At 38.8% G+C, this 17,609-nt stretch overlaps 1 pseudogene; it reads left to right on the forward strand.

Moving 5' to 3' along the window:
* Positions 1–2,099: 2,099 nt before the first annotated feature.
* On the forward strand, positions 2,100–15,936 carry LOC134586263 (uncharacterized; annotated as a pseudogene).
* The last annotated feature ends 1,673 nt before the right edge of the window (positions 15,937–17,609 follow it).

Genomic DNA, 17,609 nt, shown 5'->3' on the forward strand with positions numbered 1-17,609 from the left:
TTCCTCTTTGATGGAATAATCCTGCTGCAACACCATCAAATAGAGAGATCACCTCACCGGCACCCGGTATATATACGTGTGGTCAGAGTCACAGGCAGTACTTGGGCTGCGCGCTCTGGACATCCACGTCCCTTCAAAGGCCCCTGTGATCTGCATATACATATAGGACACAAGGTCACACATTTAGGCTTGAAGAAAGGAGATTTCATCTAAGGCAAAGCAAAGGTTTTTTTACAGTAAGAGCAATAAGGATATGGAATTATTTGCCTAAAGAGGTGGTTTTGTCAGAGTCTGTACAGATGTTTAAACTGCAATTGGATAAATACTTGCAAAAACATAACATACAGGGATATAATTTCTAATTAGTGGGGTAATAGCTGCTTGATCCAAGGAGACATCTGACTGCTATTTTGGGGTCAAGAAGGAATTTTTTCCTAGTTTGTTGCAAAATTGGAAGCGCTTCAGACTGGGGTTTATGCCTTCTTTTGGATCCACAGCAAAAACATATGTGAGGAAGGCTGAACTTGATGGACGCAAGTCTCTTTTCAGCTATGTAACTATGTAACTATGATTGGAAAGGAGATCTAGCCCACATGATTGGGCAGACTTTTTGTCCATCATGACAAAAATAAGTTATTTATTTGTTCCTCACAAAAAAAAAAACAGCAACAAGGAAACAGACTGTTTTCTATTCTATCACTCTTTTTTAATGTCAAATTGTGAATTGAAACAAGCATTTTTGGACTTGCATGAGTTAGTTTTCCAAGTGGTGGTTCAACATGGAATTTGGTCTGATCACCGAATTGCCCAGATGTCAGCTAAATTGCAGTACAAATCTTTAAGCTTGCTACTTAATTAGTGCAGAATGTGAGGACATTTTAAGGATCTTTACTATTGTACATCACTTGGTGATCTATTTCTATTTTGAATCTGATTGCTATGTTTTTCTTCACTGAGAAAAATTAACATGAAATGTCAGAAATTAGGTTTCTCAAGCCATAGAAAGCTTTGAATTTTCATGTTCTGATGTTTTTCACAGACTAAGCACTTGGAATGCAAATTATCGTCTATTCTAAGTTTTAAGCACTTCATTATCTACCTATCATCTAATCAAGAAAATCATTCAGGGATCATTTTAACACTTCAAAACTCTGTGGCATAAAAATTAAAGAGAATCACAATGTTTGCCAACTGTAATATTTGCTTCAATGGTCTTGCCGTATAAGGAAAAAGAATATGTTCTTGAAAGGTATGCCCAGTGCATACATTTTTCTTCAATCCAATATAAATGATTAACCATATCCCACCTTTCTCATGTCATTATTACCTTAAAGGAACACACACATCAATTTAATGAGTTACTTAACAAGTTTAGAATTATGGATTTCTATTGTTTTTTGTTTTGTTGTTTGTTATTAAAATTGGTTAATATTTCCATTAAACTTGAACTAATCCTTCTCCATAATCAGTCTTAGAGTGTAGGGAAGCACTGGAAGCATACAGTGTCCATCATCAGCATTATGGATGTGCATGGGTAAAAAATTAGTTTGGTTCGGTTTGGAAATTCAGGTAAGTAAAAAAATGTGTCTACTTCATCAATTCGGACCAATGGCATTTGGTTCGGTTCGGCTCGGCATTCGCAAATTAAGAACTTCAGAACTTCCGCAATTCGGAACTGGATTCAGAAATCCAGAGCACTTTGCCACCACAACCACTTACACATATGTAGGGCTCCCTAACCCTAACCCCTACCCTCTAACCCCAACCCTAACCACCACAACCACTTACTCATCTATAGGACTCAAAGTGCCAAGTATTAGCTTATTGGTGAAGATTCCTGTCATCATTCATGTAAATTTCCCTCCCTCTCTTGTTTTGCCACTGGAATACACAGAAGCACACAGAGCAGTGAAGAAGAACATTAGGAAGGACAAGAAAGACTACATAGATTGATTGTCAGCTGAAGCGGAAAAGGCATCATACAATGGCAACATAAAAACAGCTGTACGGGGGGGCGTGGCCTGACTGATGGTTTGAACGGACGCATCCTTGTGTAGCTCCCGATCAACCTCACCTTAAGAATCGTTTTACACCATAACATGGGCAATAAAAAGAAGCAAGCTGTCTCTCAGGAGACCCCAGGGCTACCCTCTGGCAAAAAATCGGGCGATCTGGACCGCTACTTCAGAGAGAAAGTGCGGGTCCTGACGGAAGAAGAAATGGCGGAGACGCCATCTTCCCCACGTGTGTCGGATCCACCTAGCCCAGCGAGCACAGACTCTGCGCCTGTGAACGGTAACCACTTGCTGCAAGAAATCCTGCAGAAGATCCCCTCAAAGGAAGAAATAGCTACCATGCTGGCGAAATTAGAGGCATCCATGCAGGACAAACTTTCTGCCCTAAATACAGAGGTACGTCATATAGGCCTGAGAGTGGGAGACTTGGAAGGGGACAGAGACAATATGCAATTAAAGCTGCATGAAATAGAACAGAGAGAGGATGCACAAGACATTAAAATCACACAATTACTTCGCCATAATGAGGACCTCGATAACAGGGGCAGGCGAAATAACATGCGTATTAGAGGTATCCTAGAACCCCAGGGGGACACAGAAAACGTAAAGGCCGTTCTACAAACTCTATTTAACAAGATTTTGGACCGCCCTACAGACACCCACATAGAATTGGACAGGGCCCACAGAGCAGTGAGGCCCAGGTGACTGCCACAGGACATGCCGCGAGACATCATCTGCAGGGTGCATTACTATGCCCTGAAGGAAGACATCCTGCGGCTAGCTCGAAACTCCCCAGCATTAGCAACCTCTTCTCCTCATATACAGATCTTACCGGATTTAGCATGGCAAACACTACAGGGCAGGAGAGCCCTCCGCCCGATCACTCAGGCCTTACAAGCAAAGGAGATTAGATACAGGTGGGGATATCCCTTCTCTCTAATGGCGTCACATCAGGGAATACACGGTATCATCTCCACTATACAAGATATCCCTGAATTCCTTAAATTGTTCGACCTGCCCCAGGTGGAAATTACGAACTGGTACAATTCCGGGCCCCAGGAAGCTGCACAAGCTCTGCCACAAAGACCTCGATGGAGGGGAATAGCCGAGAAAAGGAGGACACCAGGAAAACGTCTCCCATTTACACCGACTACAAGACCTCGTTGAACACCTCAGGACGCTTGATCATTTCACCAAATATGTGAGGCTATATAGAATCTTGTGCACCCTTTCGGAGAAGCTAAAGCCTTGAGGATCAAGGCCCTGGACTGGTCTATAAAATTCTGCCTCTGTACTGAAAGAATCACCTTAACCGGTGGAAACGGACTAAACCACACATCAAGGACAAATAGACATAGAAGAAGCATGTAATGTATATAGAATACCTAATGTGACATGGGTTTGACCAATATTGTATGCCTTTAATTGGGAAGCTTACCCGATCATGTATGCTATTTTAACCCTTCATTTGCATTTAACTTTAAAAAGAACAAACAAACAAACAAAAAAAAACAATCTGTACATGAGTAGGGTAAAGGGAACAGAGCGGCATAGGGCTTTAATCTCTAAGAGACAGGACTGATAGCTTTGAAATACCCCTAAACTCACCCCTGAGAGACATGTATTTTACATCCAGGTTTAAGGTCATATTTACAGTCGTATTTTTGGCTAAATTCTTGATGTACATGCATATATGTATTTTTTGTTATATGAAGTGAAGTTAGACCTGGCTCCACTAGACAAGACAAAGTTCGAAACCACCTTTAATTCTTAATTAGATATTATGCTAGACTAATTAATACCTTTATTTGGGCTTGGCGGCGCGACATTTTTAAACATTTTCACAAGGTTGTAGGGAGCTACAACAACTCTTTTAACACCGTAAGAGACTTACCACAAATAGCTACGATTCTAAATATTTGCAAACTACAAATCGACCAGGGATTCAGCTTGTATCACTAGAACATAAGCATAAAACACAACATAGTGTAATACAGTTAGATTAAAATATTCATTTTATCTTTCAAGGTTGCACTCACAAATTGATGGATTTTTTCAAGCCCTCAGGTTGCCTCCCCTGTAGTTTGGAGGGTTCCTTCTTTTGTCTGGTTGCCACGCCAACTCCAAATTTAGGAAGTCCACACACTCCCAATGGTTGGTAAAAAAAGGAAATTTATTGGCTTTAAAAGTATAAAAATCAAATCATAAAATGATACTACTGGTCCTACGCGTTTCGTCTCCCTTGGGAAACTTCCTCAGGGACCAAGTATCAAATTTCAGTTAAAACACACAATTTACATACACTGTCAAAACATCAAGTGTACAAATAAGCCTATTTCCCCCTCCCCTCTCAAACCCTTAAATATGTTCAAGCTGGGAGTTCATTGGTGGTGTGGTGGGCGTTGGTGCAGAATCCTCTTCCTATTGGGCTTCCTATCTGTGGTATGAAGGGTGTCTCAGCTGTTTCTATATAGTTCAATCTTTTTTCGCGGTCAAAATCTCCTGTCCGTCTTCACTTCCGGTTCGGCGCACTTCCGTGCGTTCCATTATGACTTCGTTAAAATGGCTGTGCGTTCCATTGGATTCAGTGGCTCAAATTTGAATCGTTGCCCTCTGGTGGTCGCCAGAGGTAATATCATGGATATGCATGATGTTAACGTCAATTTAAAAGAAAAAATAAATGGAAGGAGACAACATGTTGATTTGCATTCTTTTTCCTTCAAATACTACATATTTTCAACATATTTTTCAACCATTTTTCTTCATTTCATTCATCAGTTTGCACTTGTCCTTCTATAAACCTCTATAAAACTCTAATTATATTTTTAATATTGGATCTTGATGTTAGTTATTAGTCACCCATTTTGAAAGGTTTTTCACTAAATATATCCCTATTTTACCATATTTTCACTATATATATATATATATATATATATATATATATATATATATATATATATATATTTCGTTATATATATAGTCAGGACATTGCATACTGGTGAATATCTTTAATGAACACAGTTAACAACCATAATCTATCTTTCAATTACCCTCTTATCTCCTATTCATATAATAATTTTTCTCAATATTTTTCTTTTTATTATTATTAATATACAATTATTATTGTTAGTGTCTTCATTTCTGAACAACTATTTCCAAATATTAATTTACTTTTGTGTATGCATTATGCCTCTCTCCTTTAAATACTTATTTTAATCAATTGTTGTATTATTGTCTATTAGAAATCCTAAACGTTAAAATGGAACAAAAAAAATATATATATACATATGTGTATGTTATTTGCGTGTATGTCTTGCATACCTTCTTCAAAACCTTTTTTCATTTTTTTATTATTTATTTTTTTATTTTTATATTTTTCATTCTTCTTGCCTATTTGATGCCTATTCTCTAATTTCTATAGAAATACCTTTCCGACCAGATGGATACCTCATAACTGTTAATTCAGGAAGCACACTAAGTCCACATCGACATTCAATCCCTTAGGATTAAGTGTCTGTAATTTGTGGATCCAGTATGTCTCCCTCTGAGCCAGTTTTTGATCTCTATTTCCTCCCCTCCAATGCGGGGAAATTTTTTCTATAGCTGTACATCTTAGTTTTTTTAAATTGAACAAAGGGCAGGAATTGCAGTGGGTCGGTACTGAATGGGATTTTAAATCTTTTTTGATGTTGTTAATGTGTTCCATTGCTCTGATTTTGAAAGCCCTTTTTGTGCGGCCTATGTATTGCTTACCGCACGGACACTGTAGTAAATATACCACATAGTCCGTGAGGCAGCCAATATTATTTTTTATCGGGAAATTTTCTCCTGTGATATTGCTTTTAAAGTGTGTATTGGTTCCCAAATTAGCAGTGGAGCATGCTTTACATTTTTTACATCCTTTAAACCCATTTGTTTCCTTTTTTAAAAAATCTTTTCTTTGTTTTATGGCATAACTTGGAGCCAAAAGATTTTTCAAATTTTTATTTTTTCTATATATTAATGTTGTTTTTTTTTTTTTTTTTATTGATGATGTGCTAATTATTTGGAAGGGCACACACACGTCGTTTGTATCTTTTGTAGGTTATCTAAATGATAACGACTATAACTTACTTTTTTCACCAATTTGGAATAAAAATGAAATACACTTTTTGGATTTGACTTTATTTGGAGAAGGAAGGGAGATAAAAACCAAATGTTACTTTAAGCCGACGGATGGGAACAGTTACGTCCACAAAAAAAGCTGCCACCATCAACCATGGTTGAGGGGGATTGCAAAAGGACAACTGACGAGGGTGAGACGTAACTGTTCCCATCCTGATGATTTCATACAACAGGCAGATCATATAAAGAAAAAGTTGGTTAAAAAGGGTTATAATAAAAATTCAATAGACAAGGAAATTAGAATCATGTCAGGAAAAGGAAGGGAGGAATTATTACAAAATAATATAAAATTTAAGCAGGATGGAGAGAAATTTCGTACAGCCTTCATAACTCAATACAATACCGATCATTTTAAAATCAAAAAAAGTTTGGAAAAATTTTGGCCAATCCTGCTGGAAGACCCCCTCTTGGGAGAGATATTGCCGAAAAAACCAACATTAATATATAGAAAAAATAAAAATTTGAAAAATCTTTTGGCTCCAAGTTATGCCATAAAACAAAGAAAAGATTTTTTTAAAAAGGAAACAAATGGGTTTAAAGGATGTAAAAAATGTAAAGCATGCTCCACTGCTAATTTGGGAACCAATACACACTTTAAAAGCAATATCACAGGAGAAAATTTCCCGATAAAAAATAATATTGGCTGCCTCACGGACTATGTGGTATATTTACTACAGTGTCCGTGCGGTAAGCAATACATAGGCCGCACAAAAAGGGCTTTCAAAATCAGAGCAATGGAACACATTAACAACATCAAAAAAGATTTAAAATCCCATTCAGTACCGACCCACTGCAATTCCTGCCCTTTGTTCAATTTAAAAAAACTAAGATGTACAGCTATAGAAAAAATTTCCCCGCATTGGAGGGGAGGAAATAGAGATCAAAAACTGGCTCAGAGGGAGACATACTGGATCCACAAATTACAGACACTTAATCCTAAGGGATTGAATGTCGATGTGGACTTAGTGTGCTTCCTGAATTAACAGTTATGAGGTATCCATCTGGTCGGAAAGGTATTTCTATAGAAATTAGAGAATAGGCATCAAATAGGCAAGAAGAATGAAAAATATAAAAATAAAAAAATAAATAATAAAAAAATGAAAAAAGGTTTTGAAGAAGGTATGCAAGACATACACGCAAATAACATACACATATGTATATATATATATTTTTTGTTCCATTTTAACGTTTAGGATTTCTAATAGACAATAATACAACAATTGATTAAAATAAGTATTTAAAGGAGAGAGGCATAATGCATACACAAAAGTAAATTAATATTTGGAAATAGTTGTTCAGAAATGAAGACACTAACAATAATAATTGTATATTAATAATAATAAAAAGAAAAATATTGAGAAAAATTATTATATGAATAGGAGATAAGAGGGTAATTGAAAGATAGATTATGGTTGTTAACTGTGTTCATTAAAGATATTCACCAGTATGCAATGTCCTGACTATATATATAACGAAATATATATATATATATATATATATATATATATATATAGTGAAAATATGGTAAAATAGGGATATATTTAGTGAAAAACCTTTCAAAATGGGTGACTAATAACTAACATCAAGATCCAATATTAAAAATATAATTAGAGTTTTATAGAGGTTTATAGAAGGACAAGTGCAAACTGATGAATGAAATGAAGAAAAATGGTTGAAAAATATGTTGAAAATATGTAGTATTTGAAGGAAAAAGAATGCAAATCAACATGTTGTCTCCTTCCATTTATTTTTTCTTTTAAATTGACGTTAACATCATGCATATCCATGATATTACCTCTGGCGACCACCAGAGGGCAACGATTCAAATTTGAGCCACTGAATCCAATGGAACGCACAGCCATTTTAACGAAGTCATAATGGAACGCACGGAAGTGCGCCGAACCGGAAGTGAAGACGGACAGGAGATTTTGACCGCGAAAAAAGATTGAACTATATAGAAACAGCTGAGACACCCTTCATACCACAGATAGGAAGCCCAATAGGAAGAGGATTCTGCACCAACGCCCACCACACCACCAATGAACTCCCAGCTTGAACATATTTAAGGGTTTGAGAGGGGAGGGGGTAATAGGCTTATTTGTACACTTGATGTTTTGACAGTGTATGTAAATTGTGTGTTTTAACTGAAATTTGATACTTGGTCCCTGAGGAAGTTTCCCAAGGGAGACGAAACGCGTAGGACCAGTAGTATCATTTTATGATTTGATTTTTATACTTTTAAAGCCAATAAATTTCCTTTTTTTACCAACCATTGGGAGTGTGTGGACTTCCTAAATTTGGAGTTGGCGTGGCAACCAGACAAAAGAAGGAACCCCCCAAACTACAGGGGAGGCAACCTGAGGGCTTGAAAAAATCCATCAATTTGTGAGTGCAACCTTGAAAGATAAAATGAATATGTATGTAACTGTATTACACTATGTTGTGTTTTATGCTTATGTTCTAGTGATACAAGCTGAATCCCTGGTCGATTTGTAGTTTGCAATAGTTGTATATGGTCACCAAGTTGGGAGGTGACTAGAGGGAAGCAAGTATCCGAAAAAAGCTAAGTTTTTATTGATATTTTCCACGGGTGAATAGGTGGAAGCTATACTTTGGATTCTAAATATTTGTCTATTAACTAATATCATCAAATACCCCTGACGTAACCGACAGAGGTTACGAGCAGTGCACTAACAAAATCTTATACACCAATCAATAGTATTCCCGTTCCAGCAAGTGAAGCTGACTGAGTAAGTCATAGAGCACTGGCTCCTGATATACTGGTACTAGTACCAGCTCTCGCTTGTGGATCCTAGGCCTGGGATTTAAAGAAGAGTGTAAATAAGTTCTGGTTCTTGGTTTATTTGATTATTTCTTTGTTATTTTTAATTTTCTACCTGTTTTATAATTTTTTATTCTCCCACTATACCTGATCAAGGCATTCTAATAGCGATACACCAACATAGTACCTAAAATTTGACATCAGTACACGTATAAGACTATACCACTTCAACCTCATTGAGTGAGAAATGGAGAAACCCTCCAAGAATATGGCAGAAATAATTGATACACTGAATATACTCTCTTACAATGTCAAGGGCCTAAACTCACCGATTAAGAGCACTTAGGGACTTTCATAGACTCCAAGCAGACGTGGTGTTTGTACAAGAAACACACTTCAGGGACCCCGAAACTAAACAATAAGCACTTTCCCAGAGCCTACTACAATAACTTCAGTAATAGCAAATCGCGAGGAGTGGCAATCCTACTTGGAGCTCAAATCCCTTTCACATACCAATCACATGATACCGATAGATCAGGCCGCTACATCATTCTCCAGGGCACTATTTACAATCAACCTATCACATTGGTAAATATATATTTGCCAAACACCAAACAATGTCATACATTGCGCAGAATTCTAGTCAAGGTCCAAAAACTCGCAACAGGGATAATAATTATAGGAGGAGACTTCAACATATCTATAGATGGGCAAAAAGACAGCACTGCTCCTAATTCAAATCATTTAAAATCAGTTAGATCACAGATGAGGAACCTAATGCATGGCCACCAACTAGTGGATTGCTGGAGAGCTTTAAATCCTACTAAGAAGGACTATTATTTTTACTCTAGACCGGCTACCACATATACGAGAATAGACATGTTCTTAACGCCCCAGAGAGACCTCTCTCTAATATTATCAGCATCCATTCATAACATTACCTGGTCGGACCATGCTCCAGTTCAAATTAAAGTTAGGATTCCCTCTATGGCGCAAGGAAAGGGACAATGGAAGTTAAACACCTCTATATTACACAATGACAAGGCAAAACAGGCAATAGCTAACACCATTTCTCAGTAATTTAAAGACAACGATACCCCAGACACTACTCCCTTCCTACAATGGGAGGCACATAAATATGTGGTGAGAGGTGAATTCATTAAATGGGGCTCCTTCCTTAAAAGAGAACGTAACAAGGCACAAACAGACCTATTGAGGGACATTGCGCAGCTAGAGGAGACTCACAAAAATAATATGACAGAAGCGACTCACCGCAAACTAATATCCCTACGGTCGGACTTACCGTATATACTCGAGTATAAGCCGACCCGAATAATACCCTAAAAAACTGAGAAAACTTATTGACTCAAGTATAAGACTAGGGTGGGAAATGCAGCAGCTGCTGGTAAATTTCTAAATAAAATTAGATCCTAAAAAAATTATATTAATTGAATATTTATTTACAGTGTGTGTATATAATGAATGCAGTGTGTATGAGAATGCAGTGTGTATGAGAATGCAGTGTGTGTGTATGAGAATGCAGTGTGTGTGTATGAGAATGCAGTGTGTGTATGAGAATGCAGTGTGTGTATGAGAATGCAGTGTGTGTATGAGTGCAGTGTGTGTATATGCGTGCAGTGTGTATGAGTGCAGTGTGTATATGAGTGCAGTGTGTATATGAGTGCAGTGTGTGTATGAGAATGCTGTGTGTATGAGTGCAGTGTGTGTGTGTATGAGAATGCTGTGTGTATGAGTGCAGTGTGTGTGTATGAGAATGCTGTGTGTATGAGTGCAGTGTGTGTGTATGAGTGCAGTGTGTGTGTATGAATGCAGTGTGTGTATGAATGCTGTGTGTGTGTATGAATGCTGTGTGTGTGTATGAATGCTGTGTGTGTGTATGAATGCTGTGTGTGTGTATGAATGCTGTGTGTATGAGTGCAGTGTGTGTGTATGAGAATGCTGTGTGTATGAGTGCAGTGTGTGTGTGTATGAATGCAGTGTGTGTGTATGAATGCAGTGTGTGTATGTGTGTGTGTAATGCAGAGTGTGATGCAGAGCCTTGGTGGGGGGGTGGGCATTTTTATTTTTTTATTATTATTTTAATATTTTTTTTGTTTCATTACATTTTGTATTATTATTTTTTTTATTTTATTATTTTTTATTTTATTATTTTTATTTTATTATTTTTTATTTTTATTTTTTTATTATTATTAATATATATATATTTTTTTGTCCCCCCTCCCTGCTTGCTAGCTGGCCAGGGAGGGGGGCTCTCCTTCCCTGGTGGTCCAGTGGATGGGCACTGTGTAGGAGGGGGCTGTGGGGGCTGCAGAGAGATGTTACTTACCTTTCCTGCAGCTCCTGTCAGCTCTCTCCTCCTCTGCCGGTCCGTTCAGCACCTCGGTCAGCTCCCAGTGTAAATCTCGCGAGAGCCGCGGCTCTCGCGAGATTTACACTGTGAGCTGACAGAAGAGCTGAACGGACCGGCAGAGGAGGAGAGAGCTGACAGGAGCTGCAGGAAAGGTAAGTAACATCTCTCTGCAGCCCCCACAGCCCCCATTGTCTGTATTATGGCAATGCAAATTGCCATAATACAGACTCTGACTCGAGTATAAGCCGAGTTGGGTTTTTTCAGCACAAAAAATGTGCTGAAAAACTCGGCTTATACTCGAGTATATATGGTAACAATATTGTTACAACACAAATCTAAGAAATCACTGCTATGGAACAAACAGCTTTTCTATGCACAGGGTAATAGATGCGGGAAACTATTAGCTAATGCGATTAAACGAAAAAGAGAGAAAACATGTATCCCACAAATTAAAACAACTGCCAATAAAATAGTACAAACGAATGAAGGAATAGCAAAAGCCTTTACGGACTTTTATGACTCCCTATATAATATCACAAAAAACTCCCTAGATAAGGAACAGATAATGACATATCTGGCAGACAAGTTTGACAGAGTACTCCCGAAAGAAGTAATGAACTCCTTGGATGAACCCTTTTCATTCATGGAGCTCGCAAACGCAATTAAATCCACACCTTCTGGCAAGAGCCCAGGCCCAGATGGTTACTCAGCATCTTATTATAAAACATACATGACAGAATTAGGTCATCACTTGCTGAAAGCCATAAACTCCATCAACACAGCCAACCCGATTCCTAAATCGAGCTTAGAGGCCAATATTACTCTACTCCATAAATCGGGAAAAAACCCAGATAATTGTGGCAGTTATAGGCCAATTTCACTGATAAATGTGGACATTAAGATCTTCACTAAAATGCTAGCATGAAGGCTAAAACCCCTTCTTCCCTCTTTGATTCATCCGGACCAAGCTGGATTTGTGCCCTCGCGTGAAGCGAAGGACAATACCACGAAAATAATAAACTTAATCCACTGCGCACAAGGGATAACCCGCCCTACACTATTGTTAGCTATAGACGCAGAGAAGGCGTTCGACAGGGTGGACTGGACCTTCCTCCTGTCGACGCTGGAAACATTAGGATTTGGCAACAGATGGATGCAATGGATCCAAGCGATCTATTCGAACCCTTCAGCTAGGCTTAAAATCAATGGTACGTTATCGGAACCGTTTCAAATAACAAACGGGACGAGGCAGGGATGCCCCCGCTCACCACTCCTATTTATTATAGGGCTCGAACCTCTTCTACAGGCAACTAGGGCTCAATCAAAAATTGAGGGAATACGGGTGGGGGACTCCCAATACAAAGTTTCAGCATTCGCTGATGACTTACTTTTCACATTAGCTAATCCCAAATCGTCTCTCCCAGCTTTGATGGATACACTATCTGAATATAGCGCTTTGTCAAATTTTAAAATAAATACAGATAAATGTGAAATTTTAAACCTTACAGTACCTGAGAGAGACAGGACACACCTTCAGAGGAAATACCCCTTTCAATGGGCGATAACATCTATTAAGTATCTAGGAATAAACATAACCCCACACACTAAATCTCTGTACGGGACCAATTTCCCGCACTTGTTAGACTCCATTAGCTCAGACCTAGACAGTTGGAACAAACCCCACACTCCCAAGACTACTCTATCTTTTGAACACTCTCCCAATTTTTTATTCCGCGCATGTTTTTCAAGAAAATACAAACCCTATTTACCAAATTCATATGGGCCAATAAACGACCAAGACTACGTTATACCATTCTTACTAGGCCTAAAGACAAGGGAGGGGTAGGCCTTCCAGACGTTTGGTTATACTATCAGGCCATACATATGGGCAGAGTAATCGACTGGTCACACCAATCACCGTCCAAACTATGGATACCCATAGAACGGGACCAAATAGGGATATCGCTCCGGATGCTGCCATGGCTCTTAACTGCTCCCAATAACTGGAAAATTCCAAACCATCCAACAATATCTCCCACCATTAAAATATGGGAGAAAAATCTCTCCAGCAAAGACATAGCCCCAACCCCCTCACCACATTACCCAATAACTGGGAATCCGAACTTCCCGGCTGGGATAAACGGTTTACTATTAAAACCTCAAAATAACATGGACCCAGCGGGTCATATAACACTAGCAGAGGTCATAGCTAATGGACAATTAGCCCATCTGTCCCATCTGACGGCCAGTACTCCATCTACTCTAATGCAAAACTTCCAATACGAGCAACTGCGACATTTCCTACGAGCACAAGCCCTACTGAGCTGGACCCCTAGGGAGAGGATGAAGTTTGAGCAACTGTGCCTACAAGACAAAATTCCGCTCAAACAAATTTCTGCATGTTACAAATTGCTACAAGACCAAACACATACCCGACTACCATACTTCACAAGAACTTGGGAAACACACATATACACTGAGCTAGGGGAGGCAGAACGGAACGCTATATTTAAGAACATTTTCCATGCACATTCTAGTGTCCCTTTACAGGAGATAAATTACAAATTTATATCAAATTGGTATACTACGCCAGTAGATGTGAATAGATACGACTCGACTCAGTCTCCCGAATGCTGGAGGTGTAAACTTGAGAGGGGTACATTCCAACATTTATGGTGGTCATGCAATCTAATTACAGGATTCTGGAAGGAGGTATGGAACGCAATTCGACTAATAACTAGCTTAAACATCCAATTTAGCATAGAGGCTCTCCTCTTGCTACATCTACATACGCCACCAGAAAGGTTCAGGTACTCTCTTACATATTTCATGTTGACAGCAGCCAAACACACCATAGTGAATAACTGGAGAACCTCTATGACCCCAACTAAAAAAGAATGGTACAGTAAAATCGAACATTTCCACACAATGGAAGAGCTAAGATGGGGAGCATTAGACAAATACCATAAATATCAAGACATATGGCAACCATGGGAACAATTTCTAAAAGGTACACTGACATCCTAGAGAGATTTTCACACACAACTTAAGTGAGCTATTAGGGCTCATATATCTACCTATTACAGCTATTAGATATCACAGTTCATATTACACTCAGGAGAATATTATGTTATCACGTTTTCATATATGCTTAAAATTCTAAGTATATTGTTTAATATGTTAAACTTTACTCAACATCACCGTGTCATGTACCTATACTTACTGTATTGCATGTAAAATAGTGAATCACACAGTTTACTACAATGCTATACCTTGTATATGTATTACGTCTGAAAGAGATAAAGACAAAAAAAAAAAAAGCTGTACGACACAACTCAGAAACTGTCTGGGAAGTACAGCAAGCCAGAACAACCAATCAAGGACAAGGAGAGAAAGGTCATCACAGGACTAGCGCAGCAGATGAATAGATGGCCTGAACACTTTGAGGAGCTCCTGAACAGACCAGCACAACCAAATCCACCAGACATCAACCCAGCCAACGAAGATCTCCCCATCAACTGCAGCAAGCTGACAATAGAAGAGATCGGGAAGGCCATCACCCTGATGAAGAACAGGAAGGCAGCTGGACCTGATGACATACCATCAGAGGCCCTGAAAGCAGACCTCTAATCATCAGTGGAGATGCTGTACCCACTCTTTAAGATGATCTGGGAGGAAAAAGAGATGCCGACTGACTGGAAGGAGGGCTATCTAATCAAGCTTCCAAAGAAAGGTGACCTCAGCAACTGTAACAACTACAGAGGTATCACATTCCTGTCAGTGCCAAAATTACATTTACTTTTTTGACTATGAGAAGGCGTTTGACAGTGTGGATCGAGATGTCCTATGGAAGCTCCTCCGGCATAACGACATCCCAGGCAAGGTGGTCAACCTGATCAAAAGCTCATATGAGGGAATGACCTGCAGAGTGATCCACGGTGGACAGCTTACCAACAGCTTCCAGGATGCTTGTTATCCTCGTTCCTCTTCCTCATCGCCATCAACTGGATCAGGCAGAAATGGAATCCAGTGGAGCTTGTGGAGTCAACTGGATGGCTTTGACTTTGCCGACTACCTCGCACTTCTCTCCCACAGCCAGCAGCAGATGCAAAAGAAGATCAGTGTGTTGGCAGCTACTTCAGCACAGGTTGGACTCATCATCCACAAGGGGAAGACCAAGATCCTTAAGATCCTTAAGACCAACTTCAGTAACATCAACCCAATCACCCTGAATGGAAGTCCCCCGGATGAAGTACAGTTCTTCACCTACCTGGGCAGCATCATCAACCAGCAAGGTGGAACAGATGCAGATGTCAAGGCAAGGATCAGCTCAAGAACATCTAGGCATTTAGGGAGCTAACCTTGACCACCAAGATCCGACTGTTCAACTCAATGTAAAGTCAGTACTGCTGTACGGGGCTGAAACCTGGAGGACAACCAAAACCACTAACAGAAGAATCCAGACATTAATCAACAGCTGTCTCAGAAGGATTCTTCACATTCGCTGGCCAGACACCATCAGTAACACCAAGCTATGGGGAAGGACCTGCCAACTTTCAGCAGAGGCAGAAATCTGGAAGAGAAGATGGGGACATTATAGTTAATCTGAACACATGGAATCTACCACAGTTCTCTCTTTTTGGCAGGATTAACATCTTGAAAATGATGATACTTCCAAACTTATTGTACATGTTCCAGGAACTTCCCATATCAATCCTTTGTTTATTTTAAAAACAAAGGTGGCCTGGGAATGCCCCATATATATCAATATTATTTGGCTACCCTATTTAATAGGAGTGGACGGACACTGATAAAAGAAAACCATGGGCTGGAATGGAACAGGACATACTCTTCTATGGCAGACTTGCAACATTGTAAAAATAGTGGCCCACCCACACCCCATACTCAGTAATATTTTGAAAAGGTGGCAACAAAATAAAAATGCATGGCAATTATATACAGGATTGTTTCCCTTGCTTTCAGTGGCCGATAACCCAGACTTTCAAGAGGGCCTAGGGGCAAATATGCTCAAAAGTTTATTGGGGAATTCAAACCCTAGCCTTTCCTCTATAATGATAGGGGAAAATCTCCCAACCACAACAAGTTTATTGGATGCCACAAAATGCAATACATTTTTAGATGTTATGAGATGTACAAAGTTAACCAGTTTTAAAGAAAAATGTGAAACCACAGTGAAAACAAAGAGATATAACCCCATTTGAAAAAAATGTGTGTTACTAATAAGATAATGAAAGGCTCTCTCCCTAGATTATAATCAAATGATTCAATTGGGGGTAAATAGAGGAGAAATGTTAACGTTTCACATAGCATGATGGTATAGAACCCATACTATAATTCACACCTTTCATCCACCCATTAGTGATTGGTCTTGGAGGTGTGGGGAGGCAGAGGGTGATATTGAACGCATATGGTAGCTCTGCAAAAACATATATATTGGGATGAAGTCATAGAAGCGACTAGTAGGGTACTTCCAACTGATTTCAAACTTACACCCTCACAGGTGCTTATGGGTTGGCCACGTACCTTTATGGATTCCCATAATCAAAAGCTGTTATGGGTATTAATGGGGAAGCAAATGCGCTGATCCCAGTGTATTGGAAGCAAACTCTGATACCTAAAATAGATCAGTGGATAGCCAGAGTCGAAAATGCCCACGAAATGGAAGATATCTACTGGGCTGTGAGGGGTAGAAAACAAAATTATCTCAATGCTTGGCTCCATTGGCTTAGATACTGGGTGATTGACATAGGACCTTTGGCAAAATCTCCTGCTGTATAAATAATCCCGTGCTCCATTTTCACTTTTTTTTCTCCTCTTTCTCTTTTCCTTTGAGGGTATTATTCGAGACTTATATTAAAAATACTCAGTCTTATAAAAAATTGCAAGTGATCTTGAAAGAAATGTTAAGGTCTATTTATATTTTGATATTTATACATTTATTTGTTTTTCTTTCCCTTTCCTCTTTTTCCTTCCTTTTTTCCTATCTCTTAATTATAAGTGATTATGTCTTATACGTTAGATTAATGAACGACAGTGCATTGCAAAGATATATTTTCCCTTCTTTTTTGTTTCTTCTTTTTTTCTTTTTTAATTTCTTTCTTTTATATATAAAGGCTGAATAGTGCACCTTCGTCACAATAATCTAATTTATAAATAATCCTGATAATAGGGATGTGCATGGGCAAAACATTTGGTTCGGTTCGGAAATTCTGGTAAGTAAAATAATTTGTCTACTTTGGCAATTTGGACCAATGGC

Source organism: Pelobates fuscus, chromosome 2 (assembly GCF_036172605.1).
Source record: "Pelobates fuscus isolate aPelFus1 chromosome 2, aPelFus1.pri, whole genome shotgun sequence".
NCBI lineage: Eukaryota > Metazoa > Chordata > Amphibia > Anura > Pelobatidae > Pelobates > Pelobates fuscus.